Here is a 21,885-nt window from a genome sequence, read left to right on the forward strand (position 1 = left end):
TGTCTCTATCTCCTTCAGTTCTGCTCTGATCTTAGTTATTTCTTGCCTTCTGCTAGCTTCTGAATGTGTTTGCTCTTGCTTCTCTAGTTCTTTTAATTGTGATGTTAGAGTGTCAATTTTAGATCTTTCCTGCTTTCTCTTGTGGGCGTTTAGTGCTATAAATTTCCCTCTACACACTGCTTTAAATGTGTCCCAGAGATTCTGGTATGTTGTATCTTTGTTCTCATTGGTTTCAAAGAACATCTTTATTTCTGCCTTCATTTCGTTATGTACCCAATAGTCATTCAGGAGCAGGTTGTTCAATTTCCATGTAGTTGAGCGGTGTTGATTGAGTTTCTTAGTCCTGAGTTCTAGTTTGATTGCACTGTGGTCTGAGAGACAGGTTGTTATAATTTCTGTTCTTGTACATTTGCTGAGGAGTGCTTTACTTCCAATTACGTGGTCAATTTTGGAGTAAGTATGATGTGGTGCTGAGAAGAATGTATATTCTGTTGATTTGGGGTGGAGAGTTCTATAGATGTCTATTAGGTCTGCTTGCTGCAGAGATGAGTTCAATTCCTGGATATCCTTGTTAAATTTCTGTCTCGTTGATCTGTCTAATATTGACAGTGGAGTGTTGAAGTCTCCCATTATTATTGTATGGGAGTCTAAGTCTCTTTGTAAGTCTCTAAGGACTTGCTTTATGAATCTGGGTGCTCCTGTATTGGGTGCATATATATTTAGGATAGTTAGCTCTTCCTGTTGAATTGATCCCTTTACCATTATGTAATGGCCTTCTTTGTCTCTTTTGATCTTTGATGGTTTAAAATCTGTTTTATCAGAGACTAGTATTGCAACCCCTGCTTTCTTTTGTTCTCCATTTGCTTGGTAAATCTTCCTCCATCCCTTTATTTTGAGCCTATGTATGTCTCTGCATGTGAGATGGGTCTCCTGAATACAGCAGACTGATGGGTCTTGACTCTTTTTCCAGTTTGCCAGTCTGTGTCTTTTAATTGGAGCATTTAGTCCATTTACATTTAAGGTTAAGATTGTTCTGTGTGAACTTGATCCTGGCATTATGATATTAACTGGTTAATTTGCTCGTTAGTTGATGCAGTTTCTTCCTAGCCTAAATGGTCTTTACATTTTGGCATGTTTTTGCAATGGCTGGTACCGGTTGTTCCTTTCCATGTTTAGTGCTTCCTTCAGGGTCTCTTGTAAGGCAGGCCTAGTAGTGACAAAATCCCTAAGCATTTGCTTATCTGTAAAGGATTTTATTTCTCCTTCACTTATGAAACTTAGTTTGGCTGGATATGAAATTCTGGGTTTAAAATTCTTTTCTTTAAGAATGTTGAATATTGGCCCCCACTCTCTTCTGGCTTGTAGAGTTTCTGCCGAGAGATCTGCTGTTAGTCTGATGGGCTTCCCTTTGTGGATAACCCGACCTTTCTCTCTGGCTGCCCTTAAGATTTTTTCCTTCATTTCAACTTTGGTGAATCTGGCAATTATGTGTCTTGGAGTTGCTCTTCTCGAGGAGTATCTTTGTGGCGTTCTCTGTATTTCCTGGATTTGAATGTTGGCCTGCCCTACTAGGTTGGGGAAGTTCTCCTGGATGATATCCTGAAGAGTGTTTTCCAACTTGGTTCCATTTTCCCCCTCACTTTCAGGCACCCCAATCAGACGTAGATTTGGTCTTTTTACATAATCCCATACTTCTTGCAGGCTTTGTTCATTTCTTTTTCTTCTTTTTTCTTTTGGTTTCTCTTCTCGCTTCATTTCATTCATTTGATCCTCAGTCGCTGATACTCTTTCTTCCAGTTGATCCAGTCGGTTACTGAAGCTTGTGCATTTGTCACGTATTTCTCGTGTCATGGTTTTCATCTCTTTCATTTCGTTTATGACCTTCTCTGCATTAATTACTCTAGCCATCAATTCTTCCACTTTTTTTTCAAGATTTTTAGTTTTTTTGCGCTGGGTACATAATTCCTCCTTTAGCTCTGAGAAATTTGATGGACTGAAGCCTTCTTCTCTCATCTCGTCAAAGTCATTCTCCATCCAGCTTTGACCCGTTGCTGGTGATGAGCTGCGCTCCTTTGCCGGGGGAGATGCGCTCTTATTTTTTGAATTTCCAGCTTTTCTGCCCTGCTTTTTCCCCATCTTTGTGGTTTTATCTGCCTCTGGTCTTTGATGATGGTGATGTACTGATGAGGTTTTGGTGTAGGTGCCCTTCCTGTTTGATAGTTTTCCTTCTAACAGTCAGGACCCTCAGCTGTAGGTCTGTTGGAGATTGCTTGAGGTCCACTCCAGACCCTGTTTGCCTGGGTATCAGCAGCAGAGGCTGCAGAAGATAGAATATTTCTGAACAGCGAGTGTACCTGTCTGATTCTTGCTTTGGAAGCTTCCTCTCAGGGGGGTACTCCACCCTGTGAGGTGTGGGGTGTCAGACTGCCCCTAGTGGGGGATGTCTCCCAGTTAGGCTACTCAGGGTTCAGGGACCCACTTGAGCAGGCAGTCTGTCCCTTCTCAGATCTCAACCTCCATGTTGGGAGATCCACTGCTCTCTTCAAAGCTGTCAGACAGAGTCGTTTGCATCTGCAGAGGTTTCTGCTGTGTTTGTTATTGTTTACTGTGCCCTGCCCCCAGAGGTGGAGTCTACAGAGACAGGCAGGTTTCCTTGAGCTGCTGTGAGCTCCACCCAGTTCGAGCTTCCCAGCAGCTTTGTTTACCTACTTAAGCCTCAGCAATGGCGGGCGCCCCTCCCCCAGCCTCGCTGCTGCCTTGTGGGTAGATCACAGACTGCTGTGCTAGCAATGAGGGAGGCTCCCTGGGCGTGGGACCCTCCCTGCCAGGTGTGGGATATGATCTCCTGGTGTGCCTGTTTGCTTAAAGCGCAGTATTGGGGTGGGAGTTACCCGATTTTCCAAGTGTTGTGTGCCTCAGTTCCCCTGGCTAGGAAAAGGGATTCCCTTCCCCCTTGCGCTTCCCAGGTGAGGCGATGCCTCGCCCTGCCTCAGCTCTCGCTGGTCGGGCTGCAGCAGCTGACCAGCACCGATCGTCCGGCACTCCCCAGTGAGATGAACCCAGTACCTCAGTTGAAAATGCAGAAATCACCAGTCTTCTGTGTCGCTTGCGCTGGGAGTTGGAGACTGGAGCTGTTCCTACCCTAGGGTTTTCTTAAAAGTGGAAAACATCATGTTCTTTGTTAGCATCAGATACTACCATAAGTGTGTCAAATAGTCATTCTATGTTTTGTGATTTATCTATATTTTTATTCATGGCCTCAAAATACAACTCCTTAATTTCTAGTGAAGGTAGAGAGGCCTGAATAGGAATACAAGCCATATAGAAAACAAAACAACAACAAAAAACACTAATCAGTCTCTGTATGCACCTGCATTAAATCTCCTGAATACAGTGAAGCAAATAATAATAATACATTATAATAAATAAGCAATCCATCACCTGTTTATTGTTATTCTTTATAAAGTGCTAAAAATTAAATCACTCTCAGCATAAACATTAGCGAAATTTCATAAACGCAAAAACCATTTCAGAACTCTCATATGTTTTTTGTTGGAGTGTAAAATGGCATAATTACATTGCAAGATAGTTTGATAGGTTTTTTTAAGGCTAAGCAAACACCCGATTGAATAGTATATTTAAAATGAGATCATCTTAGTGTATTTAAACTGTTCTCGATAAATTTAATTTTAAAAGTTTAAATTCAATTTTGCAAATAGATTTTGGTTTCTAACAACTATTTTCTAATAAATAGTTTAGGAGAGCTGGTTGATTCCAAGTTTGGAATATCTCATATGATCAGAAAATAAGAAAATTTCAAAAAGAAAGACAGAGATAAAGGAGGAAGGGAGGAAGAAAGAAAAAAAAAGAGGAATAAAAAACAACCTGAAATATTTCATGGTAAAAGTTTGAACTTAAGCGAGAAAATAAATATCATTTTGAATATAACTCTAATAATTTTTTAATATTGACTCCATATTGAAATAAATAAACAACTTAATAGATAAATAAGTGGGCTATATATGGCAGCTCTTTCTTACAGAAGAATTCCAATTTATAAATATAAAAGGAACAGGGAAAATAACAAAATATTCATTAGACTATCACTGTAATAGTTGTCATTGGCACTATAAAGAGGTAAATTCTAAAATAAGATAACAAACATGTAAGATATTTGCATAGCCCAAATATGATAGAAACCAGATATTTGCATAATCCTAAATTCTCTCTTCAAAATATTTAGTAATTCCAAAGGGAAAATTTGTGTTATAGCTAAGAATTCTAGCGGAGACCATCCTAGCCAAAGAATCAAGAATAACATCGTTGGGATAAAGAGATTCCAATATCATATGCCTTCTTATGTGATACACTGAGAAAAGCACCTCACCTCTGTAATATCCTTCCCAATAATGAATAACTTCCATCTAAATGCAGTAAATCATAAAACAATCACAAATTGAAGAGCATTCTAGGTAATAACTGACCAGTACTCTTCAAAAATATCAAGGTCGTGAAAAAAGCTAAGGAACTGCCAGAGATCAGAAAAGACTAATGAGACATGATGACTAAATGCAGGAATCAGAATTGGATCCTGGAACAGAACAGAGATATTAGAAGAACTGATAAAATCTGAATAAATTTTGTACTTCATTTAATAGTATTTTTCCAAGGCTAATTTCCTAGTTTTGATAAATTTTCTATGGTTATGTTAAGAAGTTGACATAGGACAAGCTGGGTGAGAACATAAGAAAATTCTCTGTATTATTTTTGCAACTCTTTTGAAGAACTAAAATTACTGCCAAGTATTTGTTGTTTAAAAGTTTAAAGTATTATTAATGATATTTTATGTTTCCAAAAATAGGCAGAGAACTGGATCCCAAGCAGTGTTGTAATTGTTATCTTTGAGTCAAAAATTAATCAAATTAAAATTTTAAACTGAATTCTTACTCTGTGCTAAGCACAAACCCAATTTCCCATGGAAAGGAAGTAAAACACCCAAATTTAAAGAATATTCTGTTAAAGTCCATTCATTCAAAAGTTATCAAACATTTACTATGAAAAAGTACTAGGTGAAAATATATATAGCAAGGCTAGATTAATATATTAGCAAGTACAATAGGACTTTCTGTGTCCCATGTGTGTCATTAAAAAATGACCATAAAAATATTTTTTCCTACAATATTTTTCTGTTGCTTTAAGAAAACTGGTTTTTAAGTTGGTATAAAATTATGTTATTAAAATTATGGTTTTACTCTGAACAAATGCTTGGCCATATACATAGTGAATTATTGTTATTATTCTCATCGATTTATACTGCTTGAAAGAATTTCAACTTGCTAGGAATTAATTTTTAGAAATACCTTGATGCTTTATGTAGCTTTAGTTAGAAAACACCAAAATGACAAAAATAATAGCAACTGCAGAAGAAAAAAAAATAGCAGGGCAAAAGTGAACGCTATTAGCTCTTTTAAAATCAATAACCTTAAAGTGTCACAGAAACTCAACTGCTTCTTTTAAGTACTTTTTTCTAAGTGTATTTCTTGTATGCAACAGATAATTGGATTTTGTTTTTTAACCCAAACTTACAGTCTCTGCCTTTCAATAGAGGATTTCAGACCGTTTGTATTTAGTATAACAACTAATCTATTTCCTCCAAGTAAAAGATTTTATCCTTTTTTGTTGTTTCTTCTTTTTAAATGTTTCTTACTTTTTTGACTTCTTGAATATTGAGTTCTTTGCCAATGAAACATGAATACAACAACAATAACGACAAATAAAATGAAGAACCACTTTGTATCTATGCATAGCTATTTGTTAAATTTTGAGCAATAAGGCTTGAATTAAACAGCCTGGAATTGTACCTTTTGATTTGTTCAAAATTAAAGCATCCTTACTGCAGGGTCACATTATGCTGTTTATTCTATTATCAAACAAAAGAAATAACGCCCTATGTTATGTACCCTGGGAATAAGTTGAATTTGTTCATGTCTTTGAGCAGAGTAACATAGAAGCAGCTATGTCTCTGTATAATGCCATCCATGGTAATATCTCTTAAGTTTCTTCTATAACTCTAGAGAAAATTGCCAAGGAAGATGATAACTGCCATTTTTCTACATTGGACAATAATTTGAAACTACTGATTTATCTCAGTCCATCTTTACTGGTTGAAGGTGGAAAGGTTCTTGGCATCTTGAACAAAGAATTGGACAACACTCACACACACACACAAAAAGCCAGGAGAGTGAAGCAACAAAAGCAGAGATTTATTGAAAATGAAAGTACACTCCCTAGTGTGGGAGTGGGCCCGAGCACAGGGGCTCAAGAGTCCTGGTTACAGAATTTTCTGGAGTTTCAACACTCTCTAGAGGTTTCTCATTGGTTACTTGGTGTATGCCCTATGTAAATGAAGAGAATGAAGTCAAGTTACAAAATCATTTACTCAGTATGTGCCCTATGTAAATGGAGAGGACGTTGCTTGGTGCCTGTGGCCTATGTAAATGGAAAGGATGTAACATGGTGCGTGTGTCCTTTGTAAATGGAGAGGATGAAGTGAAGTTGCAAAGCCGTTCACATTTCTGTCATTGCTGAAGTGTTTCCATTTGATTTCATTCTAGGAAGTCAGCATGAATCAGCCTCATGTTGCCTGCCTCCAGACCCTATTCTCCTGCATCACATTCACTTCCTGAGTTTAGTGCATTATATGCTGCTGATGGTGTCACAAAAGCCTGACTACTTTAAGGGCTCCTGTTTGAAATTTCAGAGATTGTCAACGTCGTTGAAATTGTCATTTGTGGGTGTGTTAGTATTAGCAGTCACATTTGACTAGGAAAAAATCTCAGTATTCTGTAGACAGGTCTTTGTAATAACATCCGGTTTTTCTGGTTTAGTAAAAAAAGAAGCTTCATGCTTCATTATTTCTCGATTTCATGCTTTGGTACCAAAGTGTCTGCCAACATTTCTGAATCAAATTTATACACTTCTCAGAAAGGATCCAACTTTATTGAAAGCAGGGCTTACATAAACCACTTTTTCAAGTTTGGTCTAGAAAAGAAATCATAATATGAAGATCTTCGCTACCACACAAAAGTGTATCATTAAACTACTATCAGAAGTAGTATTGTAATAGGAGAAAAGGGGAACCCACTTTCAAAGCAATTTGAAACAGTGGGATTGATTCGTGGCCTCATTTTCTGAATAGATATTTAATAAGATCTTATGTAATTCAAAGTAAAATTATTGAATCAAATTTCTGAAATCATTTGAGATGTTGATAAATCATAAGATTACTGGCTATATTGCTCTAATGTATTAAATATTGAAGGCAAACAATTATGTGAAATTCACAAAGCTCGAAAAATTTTTTTCTGATGGATTGATGGGTAGGGTAACAAAGCAGTGTCCATTTCTCCCCAAGTAGAAATATATAGAACTTTTATAAATGCTGATGAAATTATACTTCTGTTCAAACACAATTAAAATTGAAATATGGATTTACAATCATTTTCTTCGTGAACAAAGAATTGGATAACACTCATAAAAAAAAAAAAAACCGGAGAGTGAAACAAATGTCATTGGCTTACAGTCAAAGAGAATTGTTTAACATAAATTAACGACTGAGAATTAAAATCCAATGTTCCTTGGCACAAGTCTCTTCGTCTAGCAAAGTGGGCCATATGAAATTTGGGAGACATTTTTTCCCTATATATGTAAGGGTTTACAATAATGCTTGTTATAATCAAAATGTCAAGTTAAAATTTATGTGATTTCAAAAATGCTAGATAAAAGATTGGTCAAGAATTCTGATTCTCAGTGTCACTTTCTCCCATGCCAGGTATCTCCACCTTCCCTGATACCTCTAAGAAATGTGAGTTCGCTAATCTTACCTAAGAATTAGTTTCCAGTGAATCACAGGTATTGCAAATCTTGATTTATTTATACTGGAATGACAAAGTCGTCAGTGGAAGAAGAAATAGGCCTAGAGTAATCCATAAGTTACTCAAATACACAAACGTGGATATATATACTTATGCAATTTTTAAAAACTCTACATTCTCTTTTAATTTAGACAAGCCACATCAGAACATCTGTATTTCAATTGTTTCTCTTTTTATTTGCTACTCTCTTAGGGTCATGCAACTCCCTGCATGTTGTCTCACCATGGTCTAAAAGTTCATATCAAATTATACTCATAGGTCTGCATCTTTGTTACCACATGATTAAAGAAATGAAGAATAATTTGCTGTCTTCTTCATTTAATGTCTGCGTAATCCTTAATAATGGTAAAATAATGGTAACCGTGAAGATACTTGATTTTCTTCCCTAAAGCTCTTGATCTTCCATGTAAATAGTGATTCTATTTCTTTGTAATATATATTCAAATTAAAACGTTATTAAAATTTCAAAAATGAAGTATGCTTTAAGTAATTTATTGTCACTTTATCTGATAGACAATTTGTATTAAATCAAACATTTTTTTGACTTAAATATTTTATTCTGTTTTGTGCCAACTGTAAGTCTACTTTTCAAAGTAATTCACATTATATGAATATTGTTATATTACATGAACATATTCTTGCTGTCTTAGTCCAGTCAGGGCATAAAATCGGTCACAACAGATGCCATACAATTGGTCACTTATAGATAGCAGAAATTTATTTCTCACTATTATGGAGGGTGAGAAGTACAAAATCAAGGCAGATTTGGTATCTTGTGAGGTCCTGTTCTCTGGTTGATACATGGCACCTTCCTGCTGTGTCCTCCCAAGAGGCAAACTGGCTCTCCAAGATTTCTTTTATAAGGGCACTAATCCTAATCATGAGGGTTTTGTCCTTATGACCAAATCAACTCCCAAAGACCTCGCCACTTAATTTCATCACATTGAAAGCTAGGATTTCAATATATGAATTTTGGCGGGACACATTCAGACCATAGCACATGCCAATATACGATGTTGTTAAATTATGCTCCTGACCATTTTACTGATCCCAAATTTCATATTCTCTTCATGCTAAATAACAATATCTTTCTTATTGTCATTTACGTTTAGTAGAGTTAAAGTTTAGGTTTTGGCTTCTTTTCATAGTTTGAATTTAATTTTATTCAAAGAATTCCCATTGTACTTTCTTTGAAAAGTGAGAGAAATCTAATTCTTTGTATTTCTTTTATACTCTACCCGTACAAGGGAAAATATATTTTAGTTTTGTTATGAGAATTTTTTAAGACAAATCTTTTTATTTTACTATTTATCATGACAGATATGTCACTGTTTTTTAAAATTTACAATTTTAATTGGACGTATTTTCTTATTTCTCTTAGAAAAAGTTAGCCTTCTATATTTATGTACACTTTTTTAAGTAATTTCACTTGGATTACTTCATTTGATATTGACAATGAACTGATAATAGAGTGAACCAGCCCTTCACTTGACCAACCCTTCCCTCTGCATCCCCCAACTCTCCAACTTACAATTGATGTCACAAAATCAAGGATACTAAAAAGTTTATTTTATGGGTATATAGCTTCTAAAAGAGGAGTTAAAAACTAATGTTTATCCTCTTGAGACAGAATATTCCCTCCCTCATGCCCCTTTGTTATTCTGTGGGAAAAGAGAAGGAATAGGGTTCTTTTATCGATTGACTCGGCATATCAAATACTTCTCCAGAGTGAATAAATTAATTACTCTTGATATCTATTAAAAATCTACCAATATTACAAATTAAGGAACTAGAAGGGCCATAAGATGCATTTTTAAAGTTTTAAAATTCTATTGTATTTCATACATAAAATAAAGTCGAAATTCCACTTTTCCTCTTCTCTGGAAGATAAAAACTATTTTGCATTTAAATTATCAAAATTAAGCCAATCTTTATTTCCCCAGCCTACATATGTGATTCACTTAAGATAATGTTTCAGCAAAAAACTGTCATCCTCTAGATATTTTATTTGATTGAAAACGCTTTATTGATTCTTAAACTACACAAAACTATTGAAGACCAAGTCCAGAAGATCATTCTAAGAAGATTTTGAAATCTCTGCTATCAGGCTGCATTTATATTTTGATTCTTTAGTATTTAATAATATTTTGCATTAATATGTGGCTAATTCATGGAGGTTATTTTTGTTTGTTAGAGAATGGTAGGTTTGTTCTATTGACTGGCTGAGTTGTTTTGGAAGTGGAATGAACAGAAGACTTTTATCCTATCATTTTCACTTACTATCAGACAGGCTGCAGAGGTCAACAAACTTTTTCTGTAAAGTCAGTAGACTTTGAGAACGGAAAGGGAAAATCAACAATATTATGTTAAATGCTTATACAATTGTTTAAATGTAACCATGTATTTACAAATGTAAGCTGGATTTGGCCCACAGTCACGGTTGGCTGGCTCTGCCTTAGTCAACTAAGTAAATCTCACTGCCCCCTGTTTTCTAATCTGTAAAATAAAAGGATGAATAAGGACCCTCTGAAAGGAAGGTGGGAATTTGAAAGGAGCAGGAGATTAAATACTGCTTTCACAGATTAATAGCTAACCTACTCTCAATAAAGACTCCTAAATTCTCCCAAATTCTCCCCGTTACTAAATCCAGGGCTTGCTTCCACTTGTAATCTGATCGCTAGGCAGCTTTTTTTTTTTTTTTTTTTTTTTTTGATACAGGGGTCTTGCTGTGTCATCCAGGCTAGAGTGCAGTTTCACAAATTTCACATCAGCCTCAAACTTCTGGGTTCACATGATCACCCCACTTCAGCCTCCCAAGTAGCTGAGACTACAGACACATGCCAACCTGCCTGGCTAACTTTTTTAGTTTATTTTTTGCCGACATGAGCTCTTACTGTATTGCTCAGGCTGGTCTCAAACTTCTGGCCTCAAGCTCTAGACAGCCTCTCAGACCACTGATGAACCTTTTTATCCCTTAAGAGCACTCCTCTTGTGAAGTCTAAGCCACGTTCTTCTATATCCATAGAAATCCATTTACACACCCCACCGTAGGTCCCTCTTTTACTACCCAGCCCTTAAATAGTGGTGTTTCTCCATGTTACTTTCATCCCAGAGCCTCTCTACAGTCCATCTTTCCTTAGCAATCTTACCTACTTCTCACAGAAGCAGTCATCATCTTTATGTCTACTGGTGACTTCTAAGTTTTGTTTATCAGTCCCAGTGCTCCCAGGCACCAGACCACCAAGATGTCCCAATAGGCTATCAGGTTTTGCTTAGGATTGAAATTGTTTCTATTTCTGCCTCCCAAATTACTGCCCACTACTTTCTCAAGTTGAAAACTTTTCTCTTGTATTCAACCTCCCCTTAATCATTTGGCTTCTTTACTCCTGATATCTAGTTAATTACTGTATTAGTCTGTTCTCATGTTGCTAATAAAGACATACCCACAACTGGGTAATTTATAAAGGAAAGAGGTTTAATGACTCACAGTTCCACACGGCTGGAGAGGCCGCACAGTCATGGCTGAAGGTGAATGAGGAGCAAAGTCACATCTTACATGGTGGCAGGCAAGAGAGTGTGTGCAGGGGAACTCTCATTTATAAAACCATCAGATCTCATGAGGCTTATTCACTACCATGAGAACAGTATGAGGGAAAGTACCCCCATGATTCAATTATCTCCACCTGGCCCCATCCTTGGCATGTGGGGGTTATTACAATTCAAGGTGAGATTTGGATGGAGACATAGCCAAACCGTATCAATCGCCAAATCTCGGGATTCTTCTTCCTGATTATTACTCCATCTCAAGGTTCTTGGAATCAGGACACATCTTCATTGGAGCTGTAGCTTGAATTTTAATTAATACAGTTAGATTTACAGTCTCTTTTTAATTTCCTATAAAGTCAGCTCTGCAGTTAAAAGACATTAGTGAAATTTTCTTCAGGCTTCTCATATATATTGTAGAAAGAGCATTTTTGTTTATTTTTCTATATTATTTGATATGTTAAGTTTCCTGAAACAGAATCTCTGTATTCATTTTCTTATCACCGAAAAGTATATTTTATTTATTGCATATAAATTATTGCTACCGTTTTCACCCTGTAATACCCTTTTATTCTCTTTAACTATGTACTTATTTATTTATTCAGTAAAGTGTTTCAAGGAGGCTCAATCCGAGTAGTCTCCATAAACTGACTCAGTCCTTAGGAAAATTCACAATTTTTGCCACTGCAACCATTGGAAATTAAGCTTCTGCCACCACTGCCCTCTTTTTATAGGCTGCCATTTTAAGCTGTTTCACCAGCCTATATGACACAGGCACAGGAACTCCAAACATGTGTCCATGCTAAGTTCTGCCAAAACTCTCTAGTCCTGCACTGACAATAACAAGAAGCAGGTCTGAATTGGAGTTTTAGAAGAAAAGTACTTTTTGTTTGAACTCACTTTCAGTTCATCCCATTTCCCAGAGCACTCGCTACTCCTAAAAATTCTCTTTAAAGAAATCTCTTCTGGTCTGAACTTCTAGGCTTCTGTAATACAGGCTGAATATGGGCTAATGATGATTCAAGATCCAACTTATTAGCTTTTAGTAAATCTCATGGGGATGCCATGTCCTTTGGAACTTTGTGTCTCCCTTTTATAGAGACGTAGTAAAGCATCTTCATATGCCACAGAAGACTTACATCTTTTTAGTCGGGAGCATAGTGTTGTAATTGCAGTTATGTTGAAGTTCGGGTATCTGTAGAAGGATGTGTGTGCCTGCTCAGTAGCCAGACATTTGACTGTAGGTACTTGCTATTAACCCCATTGCCTCTCGCTTTAAACCCACCCATCTAGGCTGTGCTTTGTGAGGCTTGGGCTGGAACTCTGCAAACTGTATTTCTCTTTGGACTGCTGGCTTTCTGTCAGGAAAATGGAAGGCATTGAAGGAAGACATGAAGCTAATAGCAGCCATTGATTGCAGGCTTCAGCTTCTTTGCCATTCTCAGAACCAGCCTCACTGCATGATCTCTAACAGCACCATCAGCCAGCAGTACTCCTCCTCAAAGGTCTGAGGTCAAGCTCCACTGGAATCTTCCTCTAAGACTAGGTTCTAAGAATTACAGCCTGCTTCCTGGGGGTGACAGTTGCTTCCTGCTATTATTACCCTCATGTTCTCTTTTCACCCTTTCAGCTTTCCGTACCTATGCTTCTATAGTTCCTTCTATAAAAGTTCTTTGTTGAAATTCCCAGTGTGGTTTCTATTTTCCTGTCACAACCTTGGCTGATAGAAAGAAAAGGACAGACTTTAGTTTAATTAAGGTTGTAAACAGATTACTAATGGAAAATATCAAAATCATGTATATACTTTGAAAGTAAAGCAGGAAGCTCAGAGCAATAATCATAATTTCAAAAATAAGCTACACTGTTGAGTGTCTATGATGTCCAGTGTTGTAATAAGAACTTGATATTTATTAAATCCTCACAAAACCCTTGCAAAGTACCATCATTATCTCCACTTCATAGGTGAAGAAACTGAGGATTAGAGAGTTAAGTGACTTGCACAAAATCACAAAGCAAGTATGTGGCAGAGTGAATATGAAAGCCCTATATTATGTGATTTCAAATTATGCCACTCTACCTCTCATTAGATGGATAGACAGAAGGGCTATGAATGTGCTTAGTGAATAATACCATATAGCTAAATAGGATGGAAGACTGAAGATAAATGTCAATTTAAAAGGTTTGCTTCAGAATAATAATAAAGGATGAGGGAGGGGACTTTGGAAGGTGAGATATATGTTTATGGTCTTGATGGTGGTGATAGTTTTAAAGGTGTAAACATTTTCTCAAACTCACTGAGATGTATACATTAAACATGCACAGCTTTTTATATGCTAATTACACCTAAATTAAATGGTTTAAATAAATGATTTTGCTTCTACGACAGTACGCATATATAACACATTTGGAAAAAGCAAAAAATGTACCAGTGGAGACTGGGAGAATAGAATTCTGAAAATGCAAGGAAAACACTTGAGATCAAAGGGACGTATCCTATTTGGGACACCTATTTGAGTCAATTTGAACAAGTAATTTTGATTTTAATATTGGCTACTCCGGTAAATTCACTTTAAGTTATACATTCATGTTACATTAGAAATAATTAATTAAATTTTTAGGGGATTTCTCCAACTATTTAGAGATCCAACTATTTGGTCAAAAGAGCTGAATTAATCAAGAGAGGAATGTATTTCCTAATCTGAGATCTGGGACTTGAAACTTGGACACAGAAATTGGGCATCAGTTGTGGTGACAATAGTAGGAGAACCAAACAGGACAATGGTTATCAAGAATAATAGCTGTGGAAAAGCCGTTGTAGGGCCATTGGAAAAGAATCAGAACATTTTCCAAAATTGTCACAGCATTGGATGGCAGCGTGTTTGACATTTAAGGATTTGGTTATTCCAAAGTCTAGTGTGCTTCACAAGATGTGATGTAATAGGAGTTATTTTAGAGTCTAGATAAAACCTGTTATACTGTCACACATCCTGTACTCTGGCTGTATTTGACCTTGCCCCTAAGTATCTGATGCATCATGGGCTCACTTTAAGCACTCTCTAAATAGGATGCTATTACCAAATCCTCCATCTGAAAAACATTTACTTATTCTAAATACCAATTCAAATTTTATCTGTTTGATGAAACAGTTTTAGGAACTATCAAAGAAGTTAATGACTCACTTCTGTGATTCCCTAGCACGTTATCTAAGTACCTCTTATTCTGCTTACTTCTGTGTGCATACTCAATTATTCCTATATCTTCTTCCAACATCTCAGCTATGGGCAGGAAATTTGTCTTTTTCACTTTCTAAAACCATTTAAAATGGTGGCTTAAAATAGGTGCAAAATAAGGCAGATGCAGTGGCTCACACCTGTAATACTAGCACTTTGGGAGACTGAGGCAGGAGGATCCTTTGAGCTCAGAAATTCAAGACAAGCCTCTGCAACATAGAGAGACCCCTATCTTTAAGAAAAAATAAATAACAATTAGGGAGTGTGGTGGCATGTGCCTGTGGTCCCAGCTATTCAGAAGGCTGAGGTGGGAGGATTGCTTGGGCTGGGGAGCGGGGAGGCTGCAGTGAGCTGTGGTCATGCCACTGCACTCCAGCTTAGGTGACAGAACCAGATTCTGTCTCCAAAAAAATAAATGAAATAAAAGCCCAAAATAAGATAGAACTTTTCCTTCACCAATAGTTATTGAGCAAATTAATAAAGTAAATTACTAATTTAATAAAATACACAAATATAAGTTGATTATCTGATTAGGAAGAGCAAATTATTTTACTGGCAATTAAACATAAAGTTAAATACAAAGGAGTATGAATAATCACCAAAACCCAGAAACAATTACTCTAAATGTCATAATTTTATAATTTTAAAATATATCAATTAAAGCAGTGCTATACATTAATGATTGCTGGTAAATTAAGAAACTTAGGTATTCAGTCATGCTGTTTAATTACCTGTGTTCTTAAGTGTTACCAATTATCTATCCTCTTTATATAGAAAAAATATGGCTGTAAATCAGTAATGCATTACTCCTTCTGGACACGAAAAGTGAGTAGCTCATTAGTGACGAAGATAAAAATCTCCATTTTGGATGAGCAAAGTGGCATTCTGCAGCACCTAGAGTACGGACTGAGAAATAAAACAGAGTAAATCTAACAAGTTAGGTAAAAGGTTTCTTGAACTAGTGAATTCTATAAATTAATAAAAATATAGGCTAATATATACTTGGAGATGGGGGTAGACAGTGTAGGAAACCAAACAATTCTCAACTAAATGTAGTTTATACATATGACTTTTGCAACAACTAAATATCCTTTCTTCCAAGTTTTTAACAATATTATAATTAAGTGATCAAACAGGAATGCCAGTGTTCGTATTACTCCCCGTAACTAATGTATCAAAACCACAAAGTTTGTTCAGTGATTCTTCCTCAGTTAATTCTTCTTCGATTTTGAATACTTTGGCCCTATTCACACATTTTTGTTAGCAATATTTACCCTTTTCTTAAAAGCTTAGTTTATTAAGTTTATCAAACACAAAGAAAATAGGTTGAATAATTAACTTTATGACATTTACAAATAAAAATTAGTTTTAAACTACCAACCCTTTCTTCCTTTTTATTCTCCTGTATCCTAAATCTTTGGTTTCTAATTTAGCCATAAGAAATTTGTGATATTAAAGGTTTTCCTTTCCTAATAATGATGTGTGAGTGAAGAGGCTAATTATTCTGACAGCTAGTTATTAACTTGATGCTTAGCTAGAACTATGAAGTTCTCAGATGCAATTAAACTCTTACCTTACAATCTTGACCAATGATGCATCCATACATGAAGCTTTTGTTGAGCATCTAAAAAGCTTAAGAGCCAGTCCCTGCCAGAAAGGAGCAGCATGATAGTGCAAAAAGAGATAGAGTGGTAAAAAGCACCAAATGTTGGCTGGAGAGAATGAAGTGGGAGAATTGCTTACCCTCTCCAAGGATGCTTGTTTTAGCATCTAAATATGAGAGTATTAGCATCATTTTTAGAGAGCGTTTTGTGTGGGTTAAAGATGACAGTATTTGTAAAACATTTCATTTGGCAGATAATGTAACTTATCATAGTAGCCATTTCCTCCTGGGCATTCTACATATCCCAGCTTTCTGTGGAGCTACGTGTGGCCACATGCTTGTGTTCTGGCCAGTGATGTTAAGCAGAAATACTGTGTATGATTTATGGAAAATATCCTTTCAAGAGGTACACTTACATTTTCCTAACATGTTAAATGACACACTGTTAACCATTAATGTAAACATGTTGGGTATAGTTCAAGCAGCCTCTTGGGTCATCAGGTTGCTCATGAGGGATAGTAGAACAACAAAATGGAAGGAATCTAGTTCTCCATAGGCATGAAACTGCCAAACCATCACAGTATACCCTACTTCTGTATCCCTTATATGTTCAAGAATTTTTTTAAAAAAAACCTTTATTTTTATATTTGCATGCTTTTATATGCTCATTTCCTTGTCCCTACACGTTCAGCATATCCTAATCTGAACTGATGCAACTGACTACTCCTACTCAGGGTGATATTAAAAGGACAGAAATTGAAGGCATGGAGAACAGATAAGAGACTCTTACTCTCGTTGGAAATATCTAACCTAAATACCTAAATAAATAAATAGATAACCTAAATATGCAAACTGTAACAGTGGCAGTGGAATTAGAAGGTATGTAGCAAATGAAAAAATATTGAAAAGTGAAAATAGACCCACATTTCCCTTTAAAGAGGCTAAAATAATGATATGGAGTAAAATATAACTGAGATTTTATCCAGAGTGTCAGGAAATATATGGTAGTATTGATCAGAATAGGGAAGTAACATTAATGAAGCTATTGTGGAAGAAAATAGTAAGTTTGATTTTAGACATTTTGAGTTTGGTGTACTGGCACACTCTCTTGGGGAAATGTAAAGCAAATATTACAGTCTTTTACTTCTGCCTGCTGTAAACATAGATTCTAGTGGGTTTATTATAAGTATTCGTTAATTTATTCAAAAGATTTCCTTAAGCATCTACTTTATACCAGATACTGTTTGGGGTCTTTGGTATTCAGCAGTGGATAATACAAAGTCCTCATCTTCATTCCAACAAAGAACACATTTTATCCTCTTCTAGTACATGAAAAAGATAACTTCATTTTACAGATTTCTTCCGTGTTATGATAGCACAGTAATTTAATTGATACCTTAGCATTATCCAATATCTTAGCCAAAACTTTACTTTTTAATGTAATTTCATTTTATTGTATTATACAATAAAAGAGCTAGTTGCTTAACCTTGAAATTTTCAAAATGAAAGAGTGATAGAAATAAGGGATAGAACAGAAACTAAAGGAAAACAGTCTTACACATTCCACTGATTCTAAGCAATAATTTTCTGAGTGAAATCTGGAGCAGCACTTTGAAATTGTAGACATTAATAAAGCCCATTTCTTCCCCTTGCCAGCAATTTGGAGAGTATACCTGTATTATTGCAAGCATAAATTCAGCTACAGAACCATGTAAACAGCTCTATTAATATTTATTACCATCTTTCTTTGTTTCATGAGGCTTCAGCAAAGGTCCTTATTTTGGTCATGGGAAAAATACTTAAAAGTATATAATTCTGAGATTACTGAAAAGTAAATGATTATTCTTTAGTAAGATGCACATGCTTACATGGATTTTATTAATCATCTCTAACAATTTTTACATTCTTTAACTATTTTAGCTATACAGAATTCTTCAAACTGAGAATCACTAATATTCTTTTGCTGCAATTGTACAACAGAAATATTAAACTATAGTTTAGGACTAGCTTTTGACTAGATAAATGGTTTTGAACTAAGTCATAAACTTCAGATGACTGAGCAGCTCAGTTCTAAAATATTTATGTCTGGCATTAAACATTCCATAAAAATACCAACTTTGGTTTCCTGAACTCTTCTAACATTTTAAAGGTTTACATACCAGTTGCTTTGGGGAGCTTTCAGTAAACTTTTTTTGTAATGGCCGAAGTTGCTTATTTCATGCACAAACCATAGGTCATCAGGTTCACTTATATTAACATAATACTATATCACTACGAAGTTGTCTGTCTTGGGCTTGAACAATTAGGAGCAAGTTTAAGATAAATGGACTGTATTCACTGATTTAGATCAGCAAAAAATCTTGTCATTTGTGTAAGGACATCGTATAAGTTTGCATTACATTATATAATTGTAATTGCAATATCTGTCATTTATTGGACAAACAGCTACAGTCACAGACATAAATGAGAACTTCATTCTTAAAAAATCTAAAAGTCTTATTTATTATATAATATTTTATATTACTTATGCAAACAAGGATGTAGAACCTATTTTTACTTAAATATGTTTTTCGAGATACAAAATTTAGGTTATAATGATCCTTTATATCTACTTGACACGTCCATTCAGCAGTTAGAGGCTTTAAAGCAAATGTATAAATTATGCATAAGCAATGTCGACTTTTTTAAAAACTTCAAAATATAAGATCACAAGTTAAAAATCATTAATTTATGCATATGTTTGCTTAAGATTGATTTGTTTTGTAATAATTTACTGAATTTGAGAGGCCATGATTATGATAAAATAGAGTCTATATTTTGTGAAGTCTGAAAAATAGATCAGGCTTGGGTCATGATGGCAATTAACATATAAGACACTAGATGAAGGACTGGTAACTTTGGTTCAAGTCTCAGCTTTGCCATTTACTAGCTAAATGACCTTAAGCAATCTTTCAATAATAAGGGATACCAGTTTTCTTCTTTAAAAATATATTTCTGCCTATATCCAGGAAAAACATGGTATTCGCATTTATATCAAAGCACCTTATATTTTACTCAGATGAAAAAAATAAATGATTAATATTGGTGTTGTGTTGTCACTACTGTTTTGTGGATCACTGGAGAGTAATTATATGCCATATGTTCCAGGAAGGACAGTAAAACTCATCTCTCCTCATTGCTCTGTAAACTGAATCTCCTCACCCATGATATCTGATTCTACTTATCTTCTGTTCACACATTCCTAGCCTGGCTTTATAGTACTTGTCAGGAAGATGATAAGTCAGTCAACTTCCATGGCTCCTAACAGTGATTCTGCTCCAAAACTTCAGTTCTGAGGTTTGGGGTAGCATACCTGAAGCTGTTTCCTGGAATATATTCTCTAGAAGCCTATCAAGGAAATTAGAAATGGACTTAAAAACTGAGATGGGTTTATAACCCAGCTGTGATTCACCATCTCCGTTTGTCTTTTGCTATGATTGCTGCTATAAGTTCCCTTTTATTGCCATCATTCTTTGATATATATCTGTGCTTGTGTTAATTATGAAGGAAAAGTTAAGACGTCCATAAAATCTAAATACATTTCCTTCATTATTTGTCTCACTACTTCTGCTTAAAAGAAAAATAACTTCAAGAGAATTGTCCAACATTTTTAAAGAACATTTAGTTAGCATTATATTTTTAAGAATGTCATATGTACCTCATAAAGATGTACAAACATTAATATTATGTACCAATTAAACATTTTTAATTAAAAAAAATGACTTTGGCCAATTTTTTTTTTTCATCTTTGTTGTTGAGAAAATATCAGAATTTCAGTTCTCATTCAAACTTTGAGATCTTAGATTTCTTCAAGGTATTCCTATCCAGGATTTTTCTGAAGGATGTGTTTATCAACTGAGTGTTTAAGAAGAAATTAATAACATTGATATAAATAATTAATCACAACATTTTTTTAGTTTATTTTTACTGTTTTGTAATTGTATATCACTTAACTGTCATTTTTTTCTACCTTGATTTTTTTCTACTCAGCGCCACCACTCTCTTCCTGAACCAAGAGCTCGCATGTGTATGAGTATGTGTATGTGTATGTGTATGTGTATGTGTATGTGTATGTGTATGTGTATGTGTATGTCTGTGTGTGTGTGTGTGTTTAAACAGCAGACATGTATTTCTTAGTTCTGGAGGCTGGGAAGTCTAAGATCAAGATGCTGGCAGATTTAGTTCCTGAGGGCTCTCTTTCTGACACAGATGGCCATCTTCTCACTGTGTCCTCACATGACAGTGAAAGAAGAAGAGACAGAGAGAGATGCAAAGAGAGAAATTGAGAGAGAGGAAAAAAAACACACACACTCTGGTGTCTCTTTTCTAATAAGGGACACTAATCTCATCACTAGGCCCCACCCTTAAAATCTCATCTAAACCTAATCACTTCCCAAAGGTTCCACCTCCAAACACCATCATATTGGGGATGAGGGCTTCAAAATATGAGTTTTGGGTGGACACAAACGTTCAGTTCAACAACTCTTTTAATTCATTCCAGTGCCTATACCTTTAACATTTTCCTTAGGCCTTTAATCCAAGATGGCAGTAACCATTTTAAAAAATTAATAAAAATGTGCAATACATAAAACATTTTTTCTTTATTAGCACTAAAATAATTTGGGAATGCTGAAGAATAATAAAAGACTGGTTTATGAATTATTTATGATATTTCTATTTAAACATATGAATGTATTATTTAAGCATATTTATGTCTTACATATTTGTTTCAAGGAAAATCCAAAACTATTCATTCAATATTTTTATAACGTAGCTTTGGAACATTTAATATTTTTATGGAGCTGTACTGCTTAGGCACTAAAAGGGATACAGCAAAACTGCAAAACATGACCCTTGTCATTTGAAATGTGCAACATAAATGGAGGTAATACACAAGCAGACACGTAAGCTCACATAAGCTGCAGAAACTATGACTTTTTGTTCACTACTTCCTAACGTGATTCCCAACAAATAGTAAATACTCAGTAACAATTTTGAATTGAATAAATACATAAATGTCACAAAAGACTGAGGTTAACTGTGTGGGCTCTGCAAAGAAAGAAAAAGGAAAATGTTAGTTATATGAATTAAAGCCACAAAATGCTACATGGGGAAGGGGAAACACCAATTTTAAAGGCAGATAGTTTTTGTCTAGGTGCAAAAAGGCAAAACGCATTTCAAGTGAAAAGTGCTTCAGAATCCTGGGAGATGGCAAAGTGTTTCTATCCCGTTTATATCTGTCAGTGAACTTTTACCCCACCCCAAATAATTATTTGTGATAAAAAAGGTGAGGAGTTATTGGAATATTTTATGGAAAGCAATTATATTTTGTAAAGACCAAGAATAGTGACTGATTTAAAAGATTGTTGGCAATGCTCAGTTTATCACGAGACTAAAAGCCTTGTTGTTTTCGACTTTATTCTTTTCATGGAGAAGGAAGGAAAAGAGGAAGAGAGGAAGAAAAAGTTATTCTTAAAGTTTATGAAATCTTGTCTCTACTGAACTTAGTCACAAGTGTGGCATCTGAAGGGGAAAA

This window comes from Macaca thibetana, chromosome 2 (genome assembly GCF_024542745.1).
Source record: "Macaca thibetana thibetana isolate TM-01 chromosome 2, ASM2454274v1, whole genome shotgun sequence".
Classification (NCBI taxonomy): domain Eukaryota; kingdom Metazoa; phylum Chordata; class Mammalia; order Primates; family Cercopithecidae; genus Macaca; species Macaca thibetana.